The 23,161-nt window shown below is 46.4% G+C and overlaps 1 long non-coding RNA gene across 1 annotated transcript in view; it reads left to right on the forward strand.

Moving 5' to 3' along the window:
• Positions 1–23,161, forward strand: part of LOC144818486 (uncharacterized) — a 394,882-nt gene that overhangs the window by 362,720 nt on the left and 9,001 nt on the right. The window contains exon 2 of the long non-coding RNA XR_013607123.1: positions 17,154–17,226. This is a non-coding gene — a long non-coding RNA (uncharacterized LOC144818486). The remainder of the gene's footprint in view (positions 1–17,153; positions 17,227–23,161) is intronic.

Genomic DNA, 23,161 nt, shown 5'->3' on the forward strand with positions numbered 1-23,161 from the left:
GGCTTAATTTGAATTGGTGGTATGTGTGTTATATGGGGTGGGTGTTGGTGTTGTCCTCTGTTTGGCTGTGACCAGGACATTGATTGTCAAAGGTGTGTACACAGGAGACATGTTCAGTGTAGTAGTGCGACTCGTTAGCAAGGTCCTTGTGGTCGTTTGGGTGTTGGCGTTATGTGTGCGTGCAGTACTTGTGCGTGCGAATGAGTTGGACGTGCCGTTGGCGGGTGGGGGGGTTCGCGTAGGCTTGTTGGGGGGTGTGCGTGCGGTACTTGTGCGTGTGTTTGAGTAGTACGGGCCGTTGGCGGGTGGGGGGGTTCGCGTAGGCTTGTTGGGGGGGTGTGCGTGCGGTACATGTGCGTGCGATTGAGTTGGACGTGCCGTTGGCGGGTGGGGGGTTCGCGTAGGCTTGTTGGGGGTGTGTGCTTGCGGTACTTGTGCGTGTGTTTGAGTAGTACGGGCCGTTGGCGGGTGGGGGGGTTCGCGTAGGCTTGTTGGGGGGGTGTGCGTGCGGTACTTGTGCGTGTGCTTGAGTAGTACGTGCCATTGGCAGGTGGGGGGGTTCGCGTAGGCTTGTTGGGGGGGTGTGCGTGCGGTACGTGTGCGTGCGATTGAGTTGGACGTGCCGTTGGCGGGTGGGGGGGTTCGCGTAGGCTTGTTGGGGGGGGTGTACGTGCGGTACTTGTGCGTGTGTTTGAGTAGTACGGGCCGTTGGCGGGTGGGGGGGTTCACATAGGCTTTTTGGGGGGGTGTGCGTGCGGTACTTGTGCGTGTGTTTGAGTAGTACGGGCCGTTGGCAGGTGGGGGGGTTCGCGTAGGCTTGTTGGGGGGGCGTGTGTGTGGTACGTGTGCGTGCGATTGAGTTGGACGTGCCGTTGGTGGGTGGGGGGGTTCGCGTAGGCTTGTTGGGGGGGTGTGCTTGCGGTACTTGTGCGTGTGTTTGAGTAGTACGGGCCGTTGGCGGGTGGGGGCGTTCGCGTAGGCTTGTTGGGTGGTGTGCGTGCGGTACTTGCACGTTCGATTGAGTTGGACGTGCCGTTGGCAGGTGGGGGGGTTCGCTTAGGCTTGTTGGGGGTGTGTGCGTGCGGTACTTGTGCGTGTGTTTGAGTAGTACGGGTCGTTGGCGGGTGGGGGGGTTCGCGTAGGCTTGGTGGGGGGGGTGCGTGCGGTACGTGTGCGTGCGATTGAGTTGGACGTGCCGTTGGCTTGTGGGGGGGTTCGCGTAGGCTTGGGCGAGGGGTATACGTGTAGTATGTATTGGTGGAGCTTGCTGTGAGGCGAATGTTCCGTACGAATCAATGTTAATGCGTGAATACTTTGGGCCGTACGAATCTCGGTCAGGCCTTTCGTTCCGAATCGGAATAGTGAGTTTGTACGGCCTGATTACGAATCGTACGGTGGTATTCACGAGGCTTATTCGTACGGGTAAACGAATGTGATTCGTACGGTTCGTAGATAATCGTACGGAAATCGACGGAAACGGATCGGAATTCGGAGTTTGGACGGTAGTTTCCCATTCGTACGGATCCGGCTACGAATACGAAGCGTATGGTGGATTATTTTACCGGATCGGAATCGGCCCCCATGTGTAGGTCCATGAATGTTGTAATCAGGCCAATAACTGGATTTTTAGTTCCTCAACAACCACTTGTTCAGAAAAGATAAAACGACCACCTCAGAGCAGGATATCAATGTTGTAGTGATAAATAGTGAGCCAAAGGATGGCCAGGAACTTCCCTAACCCAGAAGGGCTATTAGATTCATGCTCCTGGCTTGGGGCACAAAGTTCCTGGCTATTGTCAGGTTCACAACATTGCTACCCTCCTCTGAGGCAGATGTTTGATGTCTGGCCATGGGAGGACTGGACACCCCTGAGAATATGAGGTGGTGGTGGGGAACCAAGTAAAGCAGACGACTGGGAGAAGGCATTGCAGGATGTGGTAGGGTGTTTCAGGCGAGCTGTTCTGCCTGTAATCAAAAAGGTCATGAGGCTACAAAGATTCTGATTCTGTTCAGTAAATATGCGAGCGATCTTAAACTGAACATCTGCTAGGGGCCTCAGGATCTCCTTGATAGCAGTCATAGTGACATAATCATGGGGTAGTGAGTGGCACCTATGCGAGGGCTTAGAGGTGTAGGGGGCGAACGTGTCAATTGGTTCCTGCTGCTGTTGCATACAGGCATTTAGGGCCATATTATCAAGAAAGGGCGATACATTATCACCACTTTTATCGGCAGGAAACTGCCGCCAAAGCGGCGATAATGGGCTTGATAATATGCCCTTGTGAATTCCCATACAAGCCCAGGTTCTGGTGTTAACCTGGGCTTCTATGGGAATTCACAAGGCATATTATTAAGCCCATTATCGCCGCTTTAGCTGCAGTTTCCCGCCGATAAAAGCGGCTATAATGTATCTCCCTTTCTTAATAATATGGCCCTTAGAGTAGGAGGAGGAGAAGGTGGGTGCAGCGAAGGCCATGATGGTTTAAGGCACGTGAACTTAAAGAGGGGGGTCGATTGAGGTCCAGCTAATGTTGGAACCTGAATTTCGGACACCACAGTAAGATCTTCGTCAAGGTTTTCTTTGGGGTACACACAACAGATATTTTTGCTAACAGTCACCTTTTGTACATCAGTTGGTTGCTGGGGATTATGGTGACTCTGCTACTAGGAAAGTTTCACAAAATCACTCTGGCCTGCATCTATACCTAGGGAACAGCATCACAAAGATAGCCACAAATAATTTCAACATGTCATAATACACATCCATGACAATAATATTAAGTTCATGCATGTGTAGATCTCTTATTATGTTTGATAAGGTACGACGTAATAACATAGGGTTTTATCATTTTTTACCCAAATTACATCAAGACAACGTTTTGTAATGTGGTGTTATGTTATGTTATGTTATGTTATGGTATGGTATGGTGTGGGTATGGTATGTATGATATGGAATGGTATGGGATGTTATGGTAAAAAATACTTATAACAGAGCATTCACTCCTTAAAGAGCATCTCAGAATGAACCAATAAATGTCCAGGGAGAAGCAAATATTGGGACTGAACACTGACGCTACAATTCTAGTTGGGGAACAGCCAAGTTTTTACCAGTATTCTGAAACTGCTGTGATTGTTGTTAAATGTAGGGGAATATTTACAAGGATTTAACCCTGCTGCAGAGTCATTTCTTTGACTGTACAGCTGTTTTTTCTTTTAGCGTCATAGTTACAAAGTGACTCTAGAGCCCTCTGGTGTCACTTTTGTACTGCGAGCGCCTTTTTTTCAACACTAGTTCGGCTAGCTGCATTCACCGAAAATGATATGCAAGGTAGGCATCCCTCTGAAAAACGACCCCAAAACTGACGCTGCCATATGTACAAGGATTTTGCTAAACATTGCTAACTTTTCAAAACTGCCACTAGGTCCCATTAGTGGCAGTTATTTTTACCTCTACCGAAAAGCTAGTCTTAACAATGACGCTAGCACACTTGTATGAAAGCATAACAGACCGAAATCACTTTGGCAAGATCAACTACGCCATGGATCTACAGCTTTGTAGCTAAAGCACCAAGGAGACCACTACCACCACCACCACCACCACCGAGGCAGCACAGAAGAAGGGAGCGGATACCACCAGAGGATAACCCTCATTGATCTCAGGGATGAAGAGGTCATTGCTCATTACAGGCACAAGAGAAAGTCCATTGTATGCCTTTTGCACTAGATTGTACCAAGGCTGCAGCCAACATCACAGTGCTGCACCACCATACTTCCAAAGGCCATGCTACTCAAAGTCCTGCTCATGCTGGCATCTGGCACTTTAAAACCCACCACAGCCAGAGTGGCAGGAGCATCCCAGGCATCCTTCTCAAGGTTCCTCCCCACCATGCTGGATGCCATGATAAGCCTCACGCCCCAGTCCCTCCACTTCCCCAACACAGTGCAGCAACAACATGAGAATAAGCAAGGCTTTTATGCCATTGCAGAATTTCCATATGTTTTGGGGGCAATGGACAGCACACATGTGCAACTTGTGCCTCCTGCTGCTACATCCCACATATACAGCAAGAGTAAGCACATCTATTCCATGAATTTGCAGGCAATCGTTGACCATCTGGGTCTTTTCATCAACCTCCTTGCCAAGTACCAGGGCAGTTCACATGGCTCATTCATCTTCCGGCATTTTGCCATCAATAAGCTTTCCAGAATGGGACCTATAGGAATGGCCTTCTGGTCGGTAAGTACACCTCAAGCACACAACAGATCACAAGGCACTCAATCGTGCAGGAATACATTGACAAATCAGACTTGGGTTGAATGAGACAGTTCATACGTTGTTGGTTTGGCCCCATATACTTGTCCCATAACTACAGACCCTTGTCCCTCCTTAATACTGATTACATGACCAACAAGTCACACATGTCGACACTGGCTAAGCCATTGTGGCACACATGTAGAAGTCAAATGTACTGATGGAGTATCAACAATCATGATGGTCTGGTGGAGCACGTACCCAAATCATGTCAATGTGGCAATGCTAAATATGTCTGCATGACATTATAAGGCCTCATAAGTATGGAGTACTGCAAGTCTAACAAAGTGTATCTAACAGTGCTGGCATGGCCCACAATAGAGTTGCTATAGCTCAAATAAAGGAAGTCCCATTTTCCTCTGTAGGAACTGGGGTACTTTACCAGCATCCATAGTTACATGTAGTGACTATCAAGTTATCTGTATAGGTAACAATGTGTCCTGATATGGCTCCTTCCCTTATCTATTACTGAATTTTGTGAGGCAAGATGTGCTGATTCGACATGAAGCTTCTGAATGTGTGCAATGCTCATGGTATCAAGCTTATTGAAGGAATCCCAAGGTTCTCTGCTACACAGCGAAGGTATGAATGTGTTCCATTGAATGGGCACCTAGAATTTATGTTTAAACAGATATGAGCAACATATATTTAAATTGTTTCAACAGACAACATGACTCCGGATAAACCGCTCAATTTCAACAACCATAAGGTGGGCTACCAACACATAAAGTGGGTAACTAAATCATACAGGGCCATGAAGTGACAATACCAGGCAGAAAAGGGCCAGCGGCAGTGGTCTGTGTTTCCCAAGGGCCCACCAGCCACCATTGGAGGCTCGGCCAGCCATGGACAACCTACTGTCAGGTCCTCACAAGCAGCAACACGTAGCACATCAACCAATGGAGCCTCACAAGTACCAGCAGCCACAATTCATCCCACAGTGACCAATTCTCTATCTGCGCTAAAACCGGACCAAGTCAGCTAGGATCTCGGTTACTGGCGCCTATTATACATCCTGCAGATTTGATTGACACTCCACTTAAGGGCACATCCCTTAATTGTAAAAGCTTATTGTGTAACATCCGCTCTTTAGTCAGTCATGCAACTCAAGTATGGAATCTCATAACATCTGAGAGACCTCATCTATGTTTTCTCACTGAGACATGGCTGAAACCTCATACTGTCTCAGCCATAACACTTGGGGTACCGCTAGGATATAAAATGGTGAGGATGGACCGCCCAATTAAAACAGGAGGGGGGATAGCCATTGTGTTCAGACAGGAGATGGATGTTGTTATTACTGAAACTATGTGCACCCCCCAGATGGAGCTCCTGATCTTTACAATTAATCCTAGTTCAAGGGAAACCAGGAAGGGGGCTTTAGTCTATCGCCCCCCAGGCCCGAGTGAGAATTTTTCTATTCAACTGGTTGAAGCTTTGGCACCTCATGTGCAGGAGAATTCGGATTTCATCCTGGTAGGGGATTTTAACGTCCATAGCGAAATGGCTAATTGTGTTGTGGCTCAGACTTTACTAAATGACCTGGGCACATTGGGGCTAAAAAAGATAAATCAGGGACCCACACACTTGGCAGGCCACACACTGGACTTAGTATTGTCCAATTCAACTACCATAAAATGTATGCCGCCTACCCAGGTGGAATGGACAGACCATTCCATCATCAGTTTTTACACCCGCACCAATTATAAACCAAAGGCCACTCAGAGGGTGATGGCTGACATTAGGAGACCCTGGATAAACTAACACCAGAGGGTTTTAAGGGGAAATACATTGAACCCAGTTGGGATGAATGTGGGGGCAATGTTACCACGGCACTGCACAAGTTTGATGAAGCAGTGACAGTGGCTATAAACCACGTGGTGCCTTTAAGAACATTTAAACCCCGACCCGCTCCCAAACAAGAAGTCTGGTATACGGATGACTTGAGACAATTAAAACTAACGATGAGAAAGTTAGAAAAACTATGGAGGATTACTCGCACGACTGAGGATAAGGAAAATTATAGGATTTCTTTAAAAAGCTATCATAAAGCCATTCGGGCTGCACGAAAACATCATATAGCAGCCCAATTACTGGCAGCAGGTAAAAATGCAAAAGTTTTATATCAAGTGCTACAAACCTTCATTAAGCCTGCTGCTTGTGAGACCGAGGAGATAGCATCTCAGGAACTTTGCAACAATATCTCTCAGTTCTTCACCAGAAAGATTGAGGGAATATATGATGAAATATTGGCCTCCAAAAAAAATACTAATAATATGGCTACAGCTGACAACACTGCTCAGTCACTCTCCGGGGTACACATGAACTGCGTTGGTAAGCTTGCTGAATTCCCTCCCATATCAACGGAGGAGGTCATTGCCCTAACTACTCAAATAAAGAGTGGGTGCCCTTCAGATATCATTCCGGCATGCATCATGCCAATATTGGCTAATGATCTGGGTGCCGGAATTCGACACATAGTTAATATGTCCTTGAGCACAGGGGAAGTTCCCCCTGATTGGAAACATGCACTTGTGAGACCTCTGAGGAAAAACAACACCATCCCTTTGACTGAATTGACAAACTTGAGACCAATCTCACTTCTCCCTCTAGTTGGGAAGCTTACTGAGAAGTTTGTTAATCAGCACCTGTCAAATTATATCGAAAGTGCAGGGGGGCTAGATCCCTCTCAGTCTGGGTTTAGGCCGAGACATAGCACCGAGACTGCCTTGCTGTCCGTCGCTGATGATCTTCGAATGCTACAGGATAGTGGTTTTTCCGTTATCCTGGTGCTTTTAGATCTGTCAGCGGCGTTTGACACTGTGTCATATGACATCATGATCTCCAGACTAATTGACATCGGGCTGGAAGGCAAGGCGTTGGCCTGGCTAAGGAGTTTTCTTACAAAGCGTACCCAGAGTGTCATCTTGGGTCCGTATCGGTCGGAGGAGGTAGAGATCTCAAAGGGGGTGCCACAGGGCTCTTGTTTGAGCCCCACGTTATTTAACATCTATGTGGCCCCCCTAGCTAACATCATGAGATCCCATGGCTTCATCCCGGTATCGTACGCGGACGATACTCAACTCCTCTTTCCGTTTAAAACGATGACATCAGAAGTGCGAAACTCCTTTGCCAGGGGGATGAAAGAGGTGGCCCATTGGATGGCACTAAACTTCCTGCAGTGCAATGTCTCCAAAACGGAAGTGATGCTTTTCGGGGAAGCTAAACGCTTGTGGACTCCTGACTGGTGGCCTCAAGATCTCGGCCCAGTCCCTGAGCCCAAACAGGTCGTAAAAGATCTTGGCGTAAAACTGGATCAGGAGCTTGCCTTGAAACAACATGGAAATCAAGTGGTTGGCTCCTGCTTCCATGTTATTGGGCTTCTCCGGAAAGTGTTCCCCCTGCTCCCTGATACCACCAGAAGAACCCTGGTACAATGGCTCGTGTTGAGTAGATTAGACTATTGCAACGGTTTGTTGCTAGCTGCCAATGAGGGGATCATTGCAAGATTACAAGTTGTGCAAAACACCGCCGCACGTCTTGTTCTTAATGTCCCTGCTCGAACTCCATCTAAACCTCTGCTGACCAAACTCCACTGGCTTTCAGTGAAACAGAGGGTGAGATTTAAAGTATGCTGTGTCATTCACAAATGTCTCACAGGGAATGGTCCCGATTACCTGACTAAAAAGTTTAATTTATATGTCCCCTCTAGATCTCTCAGATCTGGAGATCAACAATTATTATGTGTTCCCAAGTTTAACAAGACAAGACAAGGGGGCAGAGCTTTGTCAGTGGCTGGTCCGAAGCTATGGAATGATCTCCCCATGGAACTCAAACTATGCAGAGAACATTTTTCATTCAGGAAAAAATTAAAAACTTTTCTCTTCCAGAATTAGGTCATCTATTTAGGGATGACCATTACATGTTTGGGGTTCCTTGCTCTTAGATGTTTTGCCAGAGGCGCGGAGATACTCCTTCGGGAGTCGAGTCCTAGCGCGGTATAAGTTTGAAAATAAATAAATAAATAAATAAACAGGAGGGCCCTCAAAGTTTGAATCAGACATGAGGAAGGGCATGTCTGACCTTAAACTCCCTATGGCTGTGGTGGAAAATAAGGTGGATCAGGCCTTGTCCCTACAAAAGGACACCAAGCAGGCAGTTGGATAGGGCAAATGATGAGACCCAAAGAGACACCTCCTGCCATTCAGCCTACTTGACAGGCAAACATTTCTGATGGGTAGTGTATAGGATAGGTTAGGTTAGAGTAGTTTTAGTGCAGTTTTATGATAGTGGTATCAGGGATTTCTTAGGGGTGGGTTGGTTTGTTGTTTGATGGGGTAGGATTCATGTGTGTTATATGTAAAAAATAAATTACAAAACAAAAAAATGTAAACATTTTGAAAAAATAACCAAACAAATATATGATTGTTAGATTTCATGTTTTGGTAGTTGATGTTAGGTGTAGTTTCTGTTCTCATGTGTTAAAATGTGACTTAAGGGGGGTGGGAGGTTGATGTCTACAATGGTGTGCTTTGTGTGTAGGGTAAGGTAGTTTTTCATTTAGATAGACTAAGGTAGTGTAGGATAGGTTAGGATAGTATTTAGCACAGGGTAGATAGGTATTACTATCAGACCCCCCAGGATATAGCGGCATGGATTAGCAAATTTAGCGGCACAAAAATGGAAATTTAGCGGCACAAAAATGGAAATTTAGCGGCAATTTTGCGGCATTTTTATGTGGCCATTTTTCCTACAACAAACAGATATCTTAGTTTTTTTGTTATTTAACAACATGAAGCTATGTATATTTGGTTTCTTTACAATGTAGACACTTTGTTTCCCTCAAGCGTGTGCTTCACAATTCCGAACATCTACAAAACCCACCTGCATACAGCAGATAAGATTGAGGGATGGAGAAGAGTCCTTTGGGCCTCAAAGAGGCTCCATTTGTCTAGCTCTGAAATTCCATGTAAGATATCCGTGCATTCTGGAAGTTATAGTTGTGTGTAAGGGTAGCCCAGGACTGCAGAGGTTGTGCGCTAGTGCCATAGAGCCAGCCATCTAGTACCCCTACTCAGTAGGGGTTCACACTAGGTAAGGCCTGTTGTGTTACCAGATGGGTGTATCAATAACATAAGAGCCTTTTACTAGCAAAAAAAACATGAACTAAAAATAATGACTCCTGCTTTAATTTGAAAGTTTTACCAAGAAACCTGCATTTCTCTCTATTTTCTAAAGTGTTCAGTTGAATGCTCCTCAGTAAGTGTGTGATCTGCAGTCGTGGACGGCATACCAGATGGAAAGCGTAAGCTGTCAGCAGCGAGCCTTGATCAGAAGCGCGGAGCAGTAATTGCTGCTGACACTTGCATTGTACCGGCCGCCTCCCGTGGTGCTCCCACCCGGCTCCCCCTCGTCCCCCTCCCTTAGGTGTCCTGGACGCCCTTGCAGTGTCAGCCTTTATCACTGCTCCATGCACCTGTGTGCGGCGGCGAGCCCTCCGAGGAACCGAGGCCTTTCTTGTGTTGAGCCGCACCTCTGAATGTTTTTCATAGCACAGCTAATGAGATGCGCAGCAGCGAGCTGCAACATGTTTTATTTATTATTATTTATTTATTATTAAGTCTTTATTTTTTCCGTTTTATATAGGCCCTACTCTACCTACAGGCTTTGGGGTGCCTCACAAGGGAGCAGGAAGTACGTTCTGAAGGGAGCATGTAAAGTCCGAATCATGAAGTTTCACGCATCCTTTGGGCACTGCCTGGCTGCACAACAAATATGGAGACGTCCGAGCAAGCGGTTGTGATTTAGATCGTTTTCTGCTTGCAGACCCCCCAGGATACCAGGACATAGCGGCAGCGGCTTTTGTAAAAATGCCGCGATTTCTACAGAAGTGCCGATTTCGCGGGCACTTTCGTAAAAATCGCGGCATTTTTACAAAAGTGCTGATTTCGCGGCAAATCGCGAAATCGCGATATCCTGGAGGGTCTGACTATTTAAACGTTTATATATCCATTAAATCTGCAAGTTTCATAAATACAAGTGTATGTCTTGATTAACTGTGTGTAAGTGATCTAGTGTGCTCATATACACTTTGTACTTCCACTAATCTTGGCTAGCAGTGTCTGGCAACATGTGTGAGTGGGCTTCTTAGCTATGGACAAGGATCTATAAAACTACCCGTCTTCACATGATTTGACAATCAGACACTGTTGAGCAGTGGCGTGGCATTAATGCTTGCATGATGACAGAGTGCTATTTGTGTACTCACATATGAGATAAACAAAGGCCCCCTGAACTATGCTAGTTCGATTCCTAGGACAGGGATAAATATATGTGAAAAACAATTCCTAGGCAATCATAAAGGAATACATATAGATATGCAGAGGGTATAACGAAAACAATACACTAAAGTGTCTAAAATATATGTTGTGACTTTTAATCAATAAAATACATGAAAAGTTAAAAACAGTTACACGAAGTCATCTCCTATCTCAAATATACATACTATTCAAGATTTTTATTACAATAACAATAGACATTAAACAAAAAATGGTTTTCCATCGATACAACAGTACAATAAATAAAATGGGCAAACTCTCCAATAAAAGACTGTCTGACTACCTCAACAATAACCAGCTCTGAACCCGTCAGAATCCGGATTTAGATCTAATTACAGCAGCAGAACCACTCTCATTGCTGCCACTGACAATCGCTTTATCATGGACAAGGAAAAGAGTGACGCACTGATCCTACTCAACCTCTCCACCACTTCAATACTGTCTTTCACCTCATCCAGCACCTCAATGAAACTGGCATACGCACACCCGTTCTCTGATGGATTCACTACTTCCTCACTGGACGCATCAATACTGTCTGTTTGAATCCATATACCTTTTCTGCTTCCAACCTGATCTGCAGAGTCCACCAAGTATTCTCGCTCAGCCCTGCTCTCTTCAATGTCTACATGTCACTACTTGCCAACATCATCCATGCCCTTGGCCTCAACCTTGTCTTTGACTCCAATGACACCCAGCTCACCTGCTCATTCTCCAATGATACCACCAACACCCAATTGAAATTCACCCCCTGCATGTCTAATGTTGCTAACTGGATGGAGACCAACAGTCTGAAGCTCAACTCAGACAAGAAGGAAGTGGTGCTCATTAGGAAAGGCATCTCACTATGTTGTGCAACTGTTGACCAGACGAACTAGGACTGCCAACCAATCAGTCGAACCAAGCCAGGAACCTAGGTCTAGTAAAGGAACCAGGCAAGGCAGCACCTTCCTTCTATGGCGCTAGAATACCATCCTGGATGATTTGTGCACCATAAAAATAGACACAACAGAACAAAACATTGTAAAATTTAACCTAAAGTCATATAGGTTTTATAAAGTGTATCTGTGTAAAGTAAAATTTTAACACCATGTGTAGGCCCATGAATGTTCTAATAAGGCCAATAACTGGATTTTTAGTTCCTCAACAACCACTTGTTCAGAAAAGATAAAATGGCCACCTCACAGCAGGATATCAATGTTGTGGTGATAAATAGTGAGCCAAAGAATGGCCAGGAACTTCCCTAACCCAGAAGGGCTATAAGATTCATGCTTCTGGCTTGGGGCACAAAGTTCCTGGCTATCGTCAGGTTCACAACATTGCTACCCTCCTCTGAGGCAGATGTTTGATGTCTGGCCATGGGAGGACTGGACACCCCTGAGAAAATGAGGTGGTGGTGGGGAAACAAGTAAAGCAGACGACTGGGAGAAGGCATTGCAGGATGTGGTAGGGTTGTTAAGGCGAGCTGCTCTGCCTGTAATTAAAAAGGTCATGAGGCTACAAAGATTCTGATTCTGTTCAGTAAATATGTGAGCGATCTTAAACTGAACATCTGCTATGGGCCTCAGGATCTCCTTGATAGCAGTCATAGTGACATAATCATGGGGTAGTGAGTGGCAACTATGCAAGGGCTTAGAGGTGTAGGGGGTGAACGTGTCCCTTGGTTCCTGCTGATGTTGCATGCAGGCATTTAGGGCCATATTTTAAAGAAAGGGCGATACATTATCGCCACTTTTATCGGCAGGAAACTGCAGCTAAAGCGGCGATAATGGGCTTGATAATATGCCCTTGTGAATTCCCATACAAGCCCAGGTTCTGGTGTTAACCTGGGCTATAATGTATCTCCCTTTCTTAATAATATGGCCCTTAGAGTAGGAGGAGGAGAAGGTGGGTGCAGCGAAAGCCATGATGGTTTAAGGCACGTGAACTTAAAGAGGGGGGTCCATTGAGGTCCAGCTAATGTTGGAGCCTGAATTTCGGACACCACAGTAAGATCTTCGTCAAGGTTTTCTTTGGTGTTCACACAACAGATATTTTTGCTAACAGTCACCTTTTGTACATCAGTTGGTTGCTGGGAATTATGGTGACTCTGCTACTAGCAAAGTTTCACAAAATCACACTGGCCTGCATCTATACCTAGGGAACAGCATCACAAAGATAGCCACAAATAATTTCAATATGTCATAATACACATCCATGACAATAATATTAAGTTCATGCATGTGTAGATCTCTTATTATGTTTGATAAGGTACGACGTAATAACATAGGATTTTATCATTTTTTACCTAAATTACATCAAGACAACGTTTTGTAATGTGGTGTTATGTCATGTTATGTTATGTTATGGTATGGTGTGGGTATGGTATGTATGATATGGAATGGTATGGGATGTTATGGTAAAAAATACTTATAACAGAGCATTCACTCCTTAAAGAGCATCTCAGAATGAACCAATAAATGTCCAGGGAGAAGCAAATATTGGGACTGAACACTGACGCTACAATTCTAGTTGGGGAACAGCCAAGTTTTTACCAGTATTCTGAAACTGCTGTGATTGTTGTTAAATGTAGGGGAATATTTACAAGGATTTAACCCTGCTGCAGAGTTATTTTTTTGACTGTACAGCTGTTTTTTCTTTTAGCGTCATAGTTACAAAGTGACTCTAGAGCCCTCTGGTGTCACTTTTGTACTGCAAGCGCCTTTTTTTCAACACTAGTTCGGCTAGCTGCATTCACCGAAAATGATATGCAAGGTAGGCATTCCCTCTGAAAAACTACCTCAAAACTGACGCAGCCATATGTACAAGGATTTTGCTAAACATTGCTAACTTTTCAAAACTGCCACTAGGTCCCATTAGTGGCAATTTTTTACCTCTACCGAAAAGCTAGTCTTAACAATGACGCTAGCACACTTGTATGAAAGCAGAACAGACCGAAATCACTTTGGCAAGATCAACTACGCCATGGATCTACAGCTTTGTAGCTAAAGCACCAAGGAGACCACTACCACCATCACCACCACCACCGAGGCAGCACAGAAGAAGGGAGCGGATACCGCCAGAGGATAACCCTCATTGATCTCAGGGATGAAGAGGTCATTGCCCATTACAGGCTCAAGAGAAAGTCCATTGTCTGCCTTTTGCACTAGATTGTACCAAGGCTGCAGCCAACATCACAGTGCTGCACCACCATACTTCCAAAGGCCATGCTACTCAAAGTCCTGCTCATGCTGGCATCTGGCACTTTAAAACCCACCACAGCCAGAGTGGCAGGAGCATCCCAGGCATCCTTCTCAAGGTTCCTCCCCACCATGCTGGATGCCATGATAAGCCTCACGCCCCAGTCCCTCCACTTCCCCAACACAGTGCAGCAACAACATGAGAATAAGCAAGGCTTTTATGCCATTGCAGAATTGCCACATGTTTTGGGGACAATGGACAGCACACATGTGCAATTTGTGCCTCCTGCTGCTACATCCCACATATACAACAAGAGTAAGCACATCTATTCCATGAATTTGCAGGCAAGCGTTGACCATCTGGGTCTTTTCATCAACCTCCTTGCCAAGTACCAGGGCAGTGCACATGGCTCATTCATCTTCCGGCATTCTGCCATCAATAAGCTTTCCAGAATCGGACCTATAGGAATGGCCTTCTGGTCGGTAAGTACACCTCAAGCACACAACAGATCACAAGACACTCAATCATGCAGGAATACATTGACAAATAAAACTTGGGTTGAATGAGACGGTTCATACGTTGTTGGTTTGGCCCCATATACTTGTCCCATACTACATGACAAATGTGCAACACATGACCTACAAGTCACACATGTCGACACTGGCTAAGCCATTGTGGCACACTTGTAGAAGTCAAATGTACTGATGGAGTATCAACAATCATGATGGTCTGGTGGAGCACGTACCCAAATCATGTCAATGTGGCAATGCTAAATATGTCTGCATGACATTGTAAGGCCTCATAAGTATGGAGTACTGCAAGTCTAACAAAGTGTATCTAACAGTGCTGGCATGGCCCACAATAGAGTTGCTATAGCTCAAATAAAGTAAGTCCCATTTTCCTCTGTAGGAACTGGGGTACATTACCAGCATCCATAGTTACATGTAGTGACTACCAAGTTATCTGTATAGGTAACAATGTGTCCTGATATGGCCCCTTGCCTTATCTATTACTGAATTTTGTGAGGCAAGATGTGCTGTTACGACATGACGCTTCTGAATGTGTGCAATGCTCATGGTATCAAGCTTATTGAAGGAATCCCAAGGTTCTCTGCTACACAGCGAAGGTGTGAATGTGTTCCATTGAATGGGCACCTAGAATTTATGTTTAAACGCATTTGAGCGACATATATTTAAATTGTTTCAACAGACAACATGACTCCTGATAAACTGCTCAATTTCAACAACCATAAGGTGGGCTACCAACACATAAAGTGGGTAACTAAATCATACAGGGCCATGAAGTGACAATACCAGGCGGAAAAGGGCCAGGGGCAGTGGTCTGTGTTTCCCAAGCGCCCACCAGCCACCATTGGAAGCTCGGCCAGCCATGGACAACCTACTGCCGGGCCCTCACAAGCAGCAACACCTAGCACATCAACCAGTGGAGCCTCACAAGGACCAGCAGCCACAAATCATCCCACAGGAGGGCCCTCAAAGTTTGAATCAGACATGAGGAAGGGCATGTTTGACCTTAAAGTCCCTATGGCTGTGGTGGAAAATAAGGTGGATCAGGCTTGTCCCTACTACAGGACATCAAGCAGGCAGTTGGATAGGGCAAACGATAAGACCCAAAGAGACACCTCCTGCCATTCAGCCTACTTGACAGGCAAACATTTCTGATGGGTAGTGTATAGGATAGGTTAGGTTAGAGTAGTTTTAGTGAAGTTTTATGATAGTGGCATCAGGGATTTCTTAGGGGTGGGTTGGTTTGTTGTTGGATGGGGGTAGGGTTCATGTGTGTTATATGTAAAAAATAAATTACAAAACAAAAAAATTGAAGTTCTGTCACCTCCACAATCAAGATCTCATTCTCCTCCTGATTGAAACTGCATTTCCTCTTCTTCTTCCCTTTGGACTCCGGCTGGCCATCCTGGCTGGTGGTGGGGCTGAGGGTGTGTTGTCCTGTTCTGTTCTCCTTCCTGGATGCTTCATTCTGCATTCAGGTGAGTGTAAAACTTTTATTCCTCCTTAGCAGCGTTTTTGTGTGTTTTTTTTCGCTCTAAGCTTAGAAAAATAACTTTAGGTCAGCTAGAGGGATTTTTCTTCCCATTAATTGGCCGAACGTCACTTTTTGTACTGTCGCATAATTTTTTTCCTGACTTGATGCTCAAAATGGCATCGTTCTTTTCAGCCGCAAGCTTTTCCTAACGCCCTGTAGCGCAGTATTGTAAATATGACGCTAGCATCGCGTTAGAAATAGCTGTATGGCAGCGGTAATTTTATTGACGCTCTGCTGCAGAGTGTCATTTCTTGTAAATATACCCCGTATTTTCTTCTTCAGTTTATTACATACCCTGCTCTAAGAAAAGAAAAAGATCTAGCTCCTGTCCTAGCATGGTGAAGGCGTAAAGGGTGAGCATAAATAAGCCAGGGAAAGTGATCTGAGACTTCAGGTGGGGGGTGTAAAATCTAGTCCTTGTCAACAGATAACGTGGGACAAGACCGTGAAGGACCTGGTACACATGGCACAAGAGATTGAATCAATTTTCCCGCTTTGTGGAATTCTGCGTAGCACCACTACTCGAACTCCGCCCAGGCTTAAGAATCTAGACCGCATGCACACTAGCAGCCAATGAAGAGTTTGCAATGTCGGTGCAGATGCTGGTCTGGCTGGTTATCAGCATACCAGTCTTGCAACAGTGTTTTGAACTCTTTGAAGTCGCATTCAGGACTGTTCTCTTCCCACATAAAAGGTGTTGGCATAGTCTATATGACTTAATGTAAGTACCTGGGTGCAGTTCAGTGGCAGCCAGTTAGTGGCTTTATGAAGCATCCACAAAGTAGCATGTACCCCAGATAGCCCTAACCTGCTCCTTCCTATTAAGTTTGTTCTTTAATTAAGATGCCAAGGTTCCTGGCCCCATTGTAGGAAGCCTCACTGAGTCCCCTAGGCCACCCGTTATCCGAACAAAGTCTGTTATCCCTACATAGCAAAACACTTTGTGGTGGTTTAGGTGGATATGGTGGCACAGAGAATTAATACATTCACTGCAGGAATCTATCTTTGACCTCAAAGGTCAAATCCCAGTGGATCTACTCACCCAGTCATCATTCTGAGGTTGGTAAAATGAGGACAATTGAGTTGAGCAACAATAAATATCTGTTATTCCAGCCACAAGATACCATTGAGAGTCAACGTTATGCTTTACAAATACACATGGTAAATAGTAGTTTATTTTTTTAATTGTTTGTAGTGATTTTATGTATCTATGTAAATAAATATATCCACTCATAAAAAAAGAAATATTACCTCTTTTGTTTCAGATGATCCTGGTTATGCCCTGTCTCCTCATTCCCTCATTCCTTTCAGACAACCAACCACACAGCCACAACAGAGGTACAGTGGGGCACATATATGTACACAAGCCATTATTTGCTATCCTCAAATCATGCTTTATGTCTTGATCATAGGGAGTGGTTTCCAGAACTGTCTAGAAGTAGTGTGCAAGATTATTATGACCTCTTGCACGTTGTATAACATCACTATTCCACTGATCACACATGTAGGTCTTACCCATGAACTGCGGCCTCCATCCAGGTTCCCTTAGTGGGAAACAGAACAGAGGTCTTGCCGGTATGTTACCAACTGCAGGTATCATTTTCACTTGATGCGCTAATTTGATTGCTGTACATTTGTGGATAAGTTAGTAAGGAATGGTGGACTATGAAACATCCACATATAACACATGTAACATCCTGAGACACCTCTGTTACACTACCTGGACTTCAGATCCAAATTTACAATTCTTAATGTAAAATGCATCCACTAACTGTTATTAATTTATAGTTTACATGTTATTGTTAGACTGACCATTTCCAACACAAACAAAATGTAAAGTCACATTCAAAACCTCTCAGTAAGGTAAGGACTAAAAATGATCAGTAAAGTAGAATTACATACACACATCTTCATAATCACATACATGTACTTCTAAATGCATTAATAGCATCTATTTTAATTTAAATTTCATACAGCACTATTGGTCGTCGCAAAACCATAGAGACATGTTTCTACTTTTCTTTACTATCATGCCTGTTAGAACTGGGGGTCTCTAGTTGGCAGAGGTAGGTACCACTGTCCAAATAGGGACCCTTGCTTCTAGTCAGGGTAAGGAGGAAACACTCTTTACATAACCTCTGCTCACCCCCTTGGTAGCTTGGCACAAGCAGTCAGGCTTATCCAAAAGCAATGTGTAAAGTATTAGTACCAACACTCACAGTAACACAGTGAAAACACCACAAACTGACTCCACAACAGTTTAGAAAAATAAAGGTATTTAATCTAAACTACACAAGACCAAAACGACAAAAATCCAACATACACAGTTCAAGAATATGGTTGCAAAAGGGTTCTTAAGGTTGCGATAAAATATTCCACAGTTGCGTGAAAAGTTCACAGTTGCGTCACGTTTTGCTCACAGTACCTTTTAAAAGTGACAAAGTTCCAAAGCAGAAGCTGGTGCGGTAGAAAACAAGCGATGCGTTGCTCCTGAGACCCTGGGGAGGCGATGCGACAACCCCGCTGCAGCAGCGGGCGTGTTGCGACGAATCTGGTCCGTATGGGGATGAAGGCGGCCTTGTATGGAGTCCGGTGCATAGGTTCCGTAGGAAGTTTTCTCTCGCAAAGGCACGATGCGATGATCTTTGGAGTTGCGACGATCTCTGGGGCGACGATGCGCGGACCAGCGGTGATCTCTCTCGCAGTTCCTCGATGCGATGGCTTCTGCGATGATACTCGCAGCGACGTGCTGCGGTCTGCAAGCAAGCGGTGCGGTGATCTCACCCTGCGACGACAGGCTCTGTGACGACACTCGCAGCGATGGTAGTCTTCCCGCACCGGTCTGGTGCGTCCCGCAAATGAAGGATGCGACGGCTCTGGCAGCGGCAAAAGGCGCTGCGACGATCTCGGCCTTCGTAGCAGCAGGAATTTCCTCGCACTGTCGGGGATGCGCTCAGCAAGCGAGCAATGCGACAAAACTTGCAGAAAGTCTTTGACACCTTCAATGCTATGGAGATTTTTCTCACACGCTGAATCTTTTTTTTTCCCATTGTTTATGACAAGGTCAGCTCGTCATAAGCACACGTCCAGTGTACTGCATGACGAGCTGACCTTGTCATTAGCATAGAAGGGGTTAAAAGCTTGGTTTCCAGCTTCCCAACACTGGCACAACTTCTAGAGGCACCACACATGGGCCATGCACTCCAGGAAGGACAGAACTTTCTCAGTAGAGTTCAGGGAAGCTGGGGGTGAAGTCCTTTTGTTCCTGGGACTTCAGAACAGGGAGCCAGCTCTTCTCAGGCCCTTGGAGATTCCTTCAAGACAGGGGACACAGCACAAAGCAAAGTCCTTCCCCACTCATTGGCAGAAAAGCAACAGCAGGTCAGTCCAGCAGAGCAACAGCAGGACAGTTTCAGCTTTCTCCTTGGCAGAGGTTCCTTCTTGATTCCAGGATGATCTAATTTTCTGTTGTCAGGGGTCCTGTACTTATACCCCTAAAAGTCTTTGTTCTCTTTGTGCAAGTGGGCCCTGAGCCTGGTCTGAACCAGTTCTGGGTGTTCCTTGAGCACTTTGTTTTTCTGGCTTCTCCTTTCTTTTCAGAGTGAGGGGCAGGGTCGTCAGCCGCTCAGCAGGAGGTGGAGCCAGCATTGTGGAAGGCACGCACAGTCCTATTCAGGCCCAGGTGCTATCTCCTCCCACCACTCAAGTTGCAAATGCAGTCATTTAGCCCAGGGCTGACCCAGCCAGCCTCCTGGGGGCTCCCCAGCCCCTGTCACTCTCAAACCAGACAGTCAATTCACAAACAGGCCAAGGCACACAGAAAGGTCAGACAAGAGAACAGCTACTTTCTAAAAGTGCTGTTCTCAAACACAGGATTTAAAAACAAGCTTTCCTAAAAGATGTGTTATTAAATTCAGAGTTCAGGGATACCAGACTTTTATGTCCTATCTTGTTCCTATGAGAAGATATGCTGGTAGCCACTGTAGCCAGCATCCCCCATGATAGACTATGGAGCAAGATAGCCTTGCAGCAGTGAAAAACAAAAATGGCTGTAATTCACTACCAGAGCATGTCACCTGCACAAGTACATGCTCTACCTTTCACATACACTGCACCCTGCCCAAGGGGGAACCTTGGGCCTTCCATAGGGGTGACCAATGTGCACAGAAAGGGAAAGGTTAGGCCTGGTCAGTGGGGACACTGACCAGGAGGACATGGCAGTTCACAGACTGCACACATGCACTGCGGTGGCAGGCCTGAGACACCATTTTAGGGCTACTCATGTGGGTGGCACAATCAGTGCTGCAGGCCCACTGTAGCATTTGTCATCACCAGCCCTGGCACACCCAGTGCACTTTACTAGGGAGTTCTTGGTGATACAAATATGCCAATCATGTATATCCAATCACAATAACAATTTACACAGGGAGCACTTACACTCTGACACTGATTAGCAGTGTCAGAGTGTCCAAAGCATCTAAACCAGCAAAAACAAAATCCAGTACAGCATCAAAAATACAGGAGGTAGAGGCAAAAAGATAGGGGGAAACCACGCCAAGAATGCCAGGTCTAACACGTGTCCCCTTCAGCTGAAAGTGGGGAGAACTGCCCACCCTCTTGGGAGTTCTCTTCACTAAGGTGGAAAACCCTGGACAGACCATCAGCATTGGCGTGTTCTGTGCCAGGGCGATGTTCCCCCATGAAGTCCATTCCCTGTAGGGAGATGGACCACCTCAACAGTTTTGGGTTCTCACCCCTCATCTGCATTAACCATCTGAGGGGCCTGTGGTGTGTTTGAACACGGAAGTGAGTCCCAAACAGGTAGGGCCTCAGCTTCTTCAGAGTCCAGACCACAGCAAAAGCTTCCCTTTCAATTGCACTCCACCTCTGTTCCCTGGAGAGTAGCCTCCTACTAATGAAAGCTACAGGCTGATCCAGCCCTCCTCAGTGATCTGTGAGAGTGCTGCTCCCACACCATGCTCTGAAGCGTCTGTCTGCACTATGAACTCACTGGAGAAGTCAGGTGCCTTGAGCACCGGTGCTGTGCACATGGTAGTCTTCTGGGCATCAAAAGCAGTCTGGCAGGCTTCGGTCCAATTCACTTTTCTGGGCTATTTCTTGGAAGTCAGCTCTGTCAAGGGGGCAACGATGGTGCCATATCCCTTGACAAACCGTCTGTAATACCCGGTGAGACCTAAAAGGCTCTCACCTCTGTCTGGGTCTTGGGGGGCTCCCAAGCCAGAATGGTATCAATCTTTGCCTGTAGAGGTGCCACCTGGCCGCTCCCTACCTGGTGTCCCAAGTACACCACAGATCCCTGTCCTATCTGCACTTGCTGGCCTTGATAGTGAGGCCTGCCCTTTGCAGAGCCTTCAACACTTCACAGAGGTGTTGCAAATGCTCCTCCCACGTGGAGCTGAACACAGCAATGTCATCCGGGTATGTGGCGCTGAATTCCACCAGCCCGGTCAGTACCTGGTTAACCAGTCTCTGGAAGGTGGCAGGGGCATTCTTCAACCCAAAGGGCATGACTCTGAACTGGAAGTGCCCCTCTGGCATTGAGAATGCAGACCTCTCTTTGGCCCCATCAGTTAAGGCAATCTGCCAGTACCCAGAAGTTAAATCAAACGTACTGAGGTACCAGGCAGCTCTCAACCGATCCAAGAGCTCATCAGCTCTGGGGATGGGGTGTACGTCAGTCTTGGTGACTGCATTGAGCCCACGGTAGTCCACACAGAACCTGAGTTCTGGAGTGGCACCGGGCGCAGCAGCTTTTGGGACTAAGACCACTGGGCTAGCCCAGGGGCTGCTGGAGGGCTCAATTACCCCTAGCGCCAACATCTTGGAATCCTCTTCCTTGATGTTGGCCCTGACCTTGTCAGCTACCCTGTATAATTTCTGTTTCACAGGCAGACTATCTCCAGTGTCCACATCATGGACGCACCAATTGGTGGCACCTGGGGTCAGGGAGAACAGGGAGGAAAACTGACCCAACACCTGGCGACAGTCCCTCTGCTGTTCTGGGATCAAGGTGGGTGAGAGGACCACACCATCCACTGACCCGTCTTGCTCCTTAGCTGCCAGGAGGTCAGGGAGAGGATCACTATCCTCTTCCCCTGCAGCATCTGTAGCCATGAGCATTGTCACTTCAGACCTCTCAAAGTGTGGTTTGAGGCGGTTCACATACAAGACTCTCAGGGGTTGCCTGGGAGTCTTCAAGTTAACCAGGTAGGTTACTTCGCTCTTGCGCTCCACCACCTCATATGGCCCAGTCCACTTGTCTTGGAACGCACAAGGCTCCACTGACGCCATCACCCGCACTTTCTGCCCAGGTTGAAATTCGACCAGAGTGGTATTCTGGTCGTACCATCTTTTTATTTCTTCCTGGCTAGCTTCCAGGTTCTCCTGAGTGAGCTTCCTGAAGCGTTGTGACTGTTTGCGGATGGCCAGCACATAGCTGAACACATCCTGGGGTGTTTTCCCACGGGATTTCTCCCACCCCTCCTTCACCAGTGTGAGAGGTCCTCTAACAGGGTGGCCATACAGGAGTTCAAAGGGACTGAACCCTAAGGACTTCTGAGGCACCTCCCTGTAGGCAAACAACAGGCATGGTAACAAGACGTCCCATTTCCGTCTCATGGGCTCCGCTAGGCCCATAATCATACCTTTCAGGGTGCGGTTGAACCTTTCAACCAACCCATTTTCTTGAGGGTGGTAAGGAGTGGAGAACTTATAGGTTACCCCACACTCTTCCCACAGAGACTTCATGTACCTAGAGATGAAGTTGGTACCCCGGTCAGAGACCACCTCTCTGGGGAACCCCACACGAGAAAAGATCCCCATCAATGCACGGCCCGCCACGGGCGCTGTGATTGTCCTGAGAGGGACTGCTTCCGGGTACCGGGTGGCATGGTCCACCAAGACCAGGATGAACCTGTTGCCTAAGGCTGTCTTGGGGTCCAGGGGCCCCACAATCTCTGGCCAAACTTATACATACTCCTCCCTAGACCTGTTACAACTTAGACCCTCAGACAGTTCGGGACCAGCCTTACCTGCATATGTATTAAAGCGGGCCGCCAAATATGGCATTTTGAACTCTAAATATATGGCTGATAAAGCCACGCGCCTCAACCCCTCTTCTCCCCCTTTACCCTTACCTGATTCAGAAACCACTCTCAAATGTTACTATTTAAATACTAGGTCCATGGTCAAACACCATATGGACATATTTCTCCTGCTTCAGGCCGAGCAACCTGACCTATTACTCCTCACA

Source organism: Lissotriton helveticus, chromosome 2_1, assembly GCF_964261635.1.
Source record: "Lissotriton helveticus chromosome 2_1, aLisHel1.1, whole genome shotgun sequence".
NCBI classification, from domain to species: domain Eukaryota; kingdom Metazoa; phylum Chordata; class Amphibia; order Caudata; family Salamandridae; genus Lissotriton; species Lissotriton helveticus.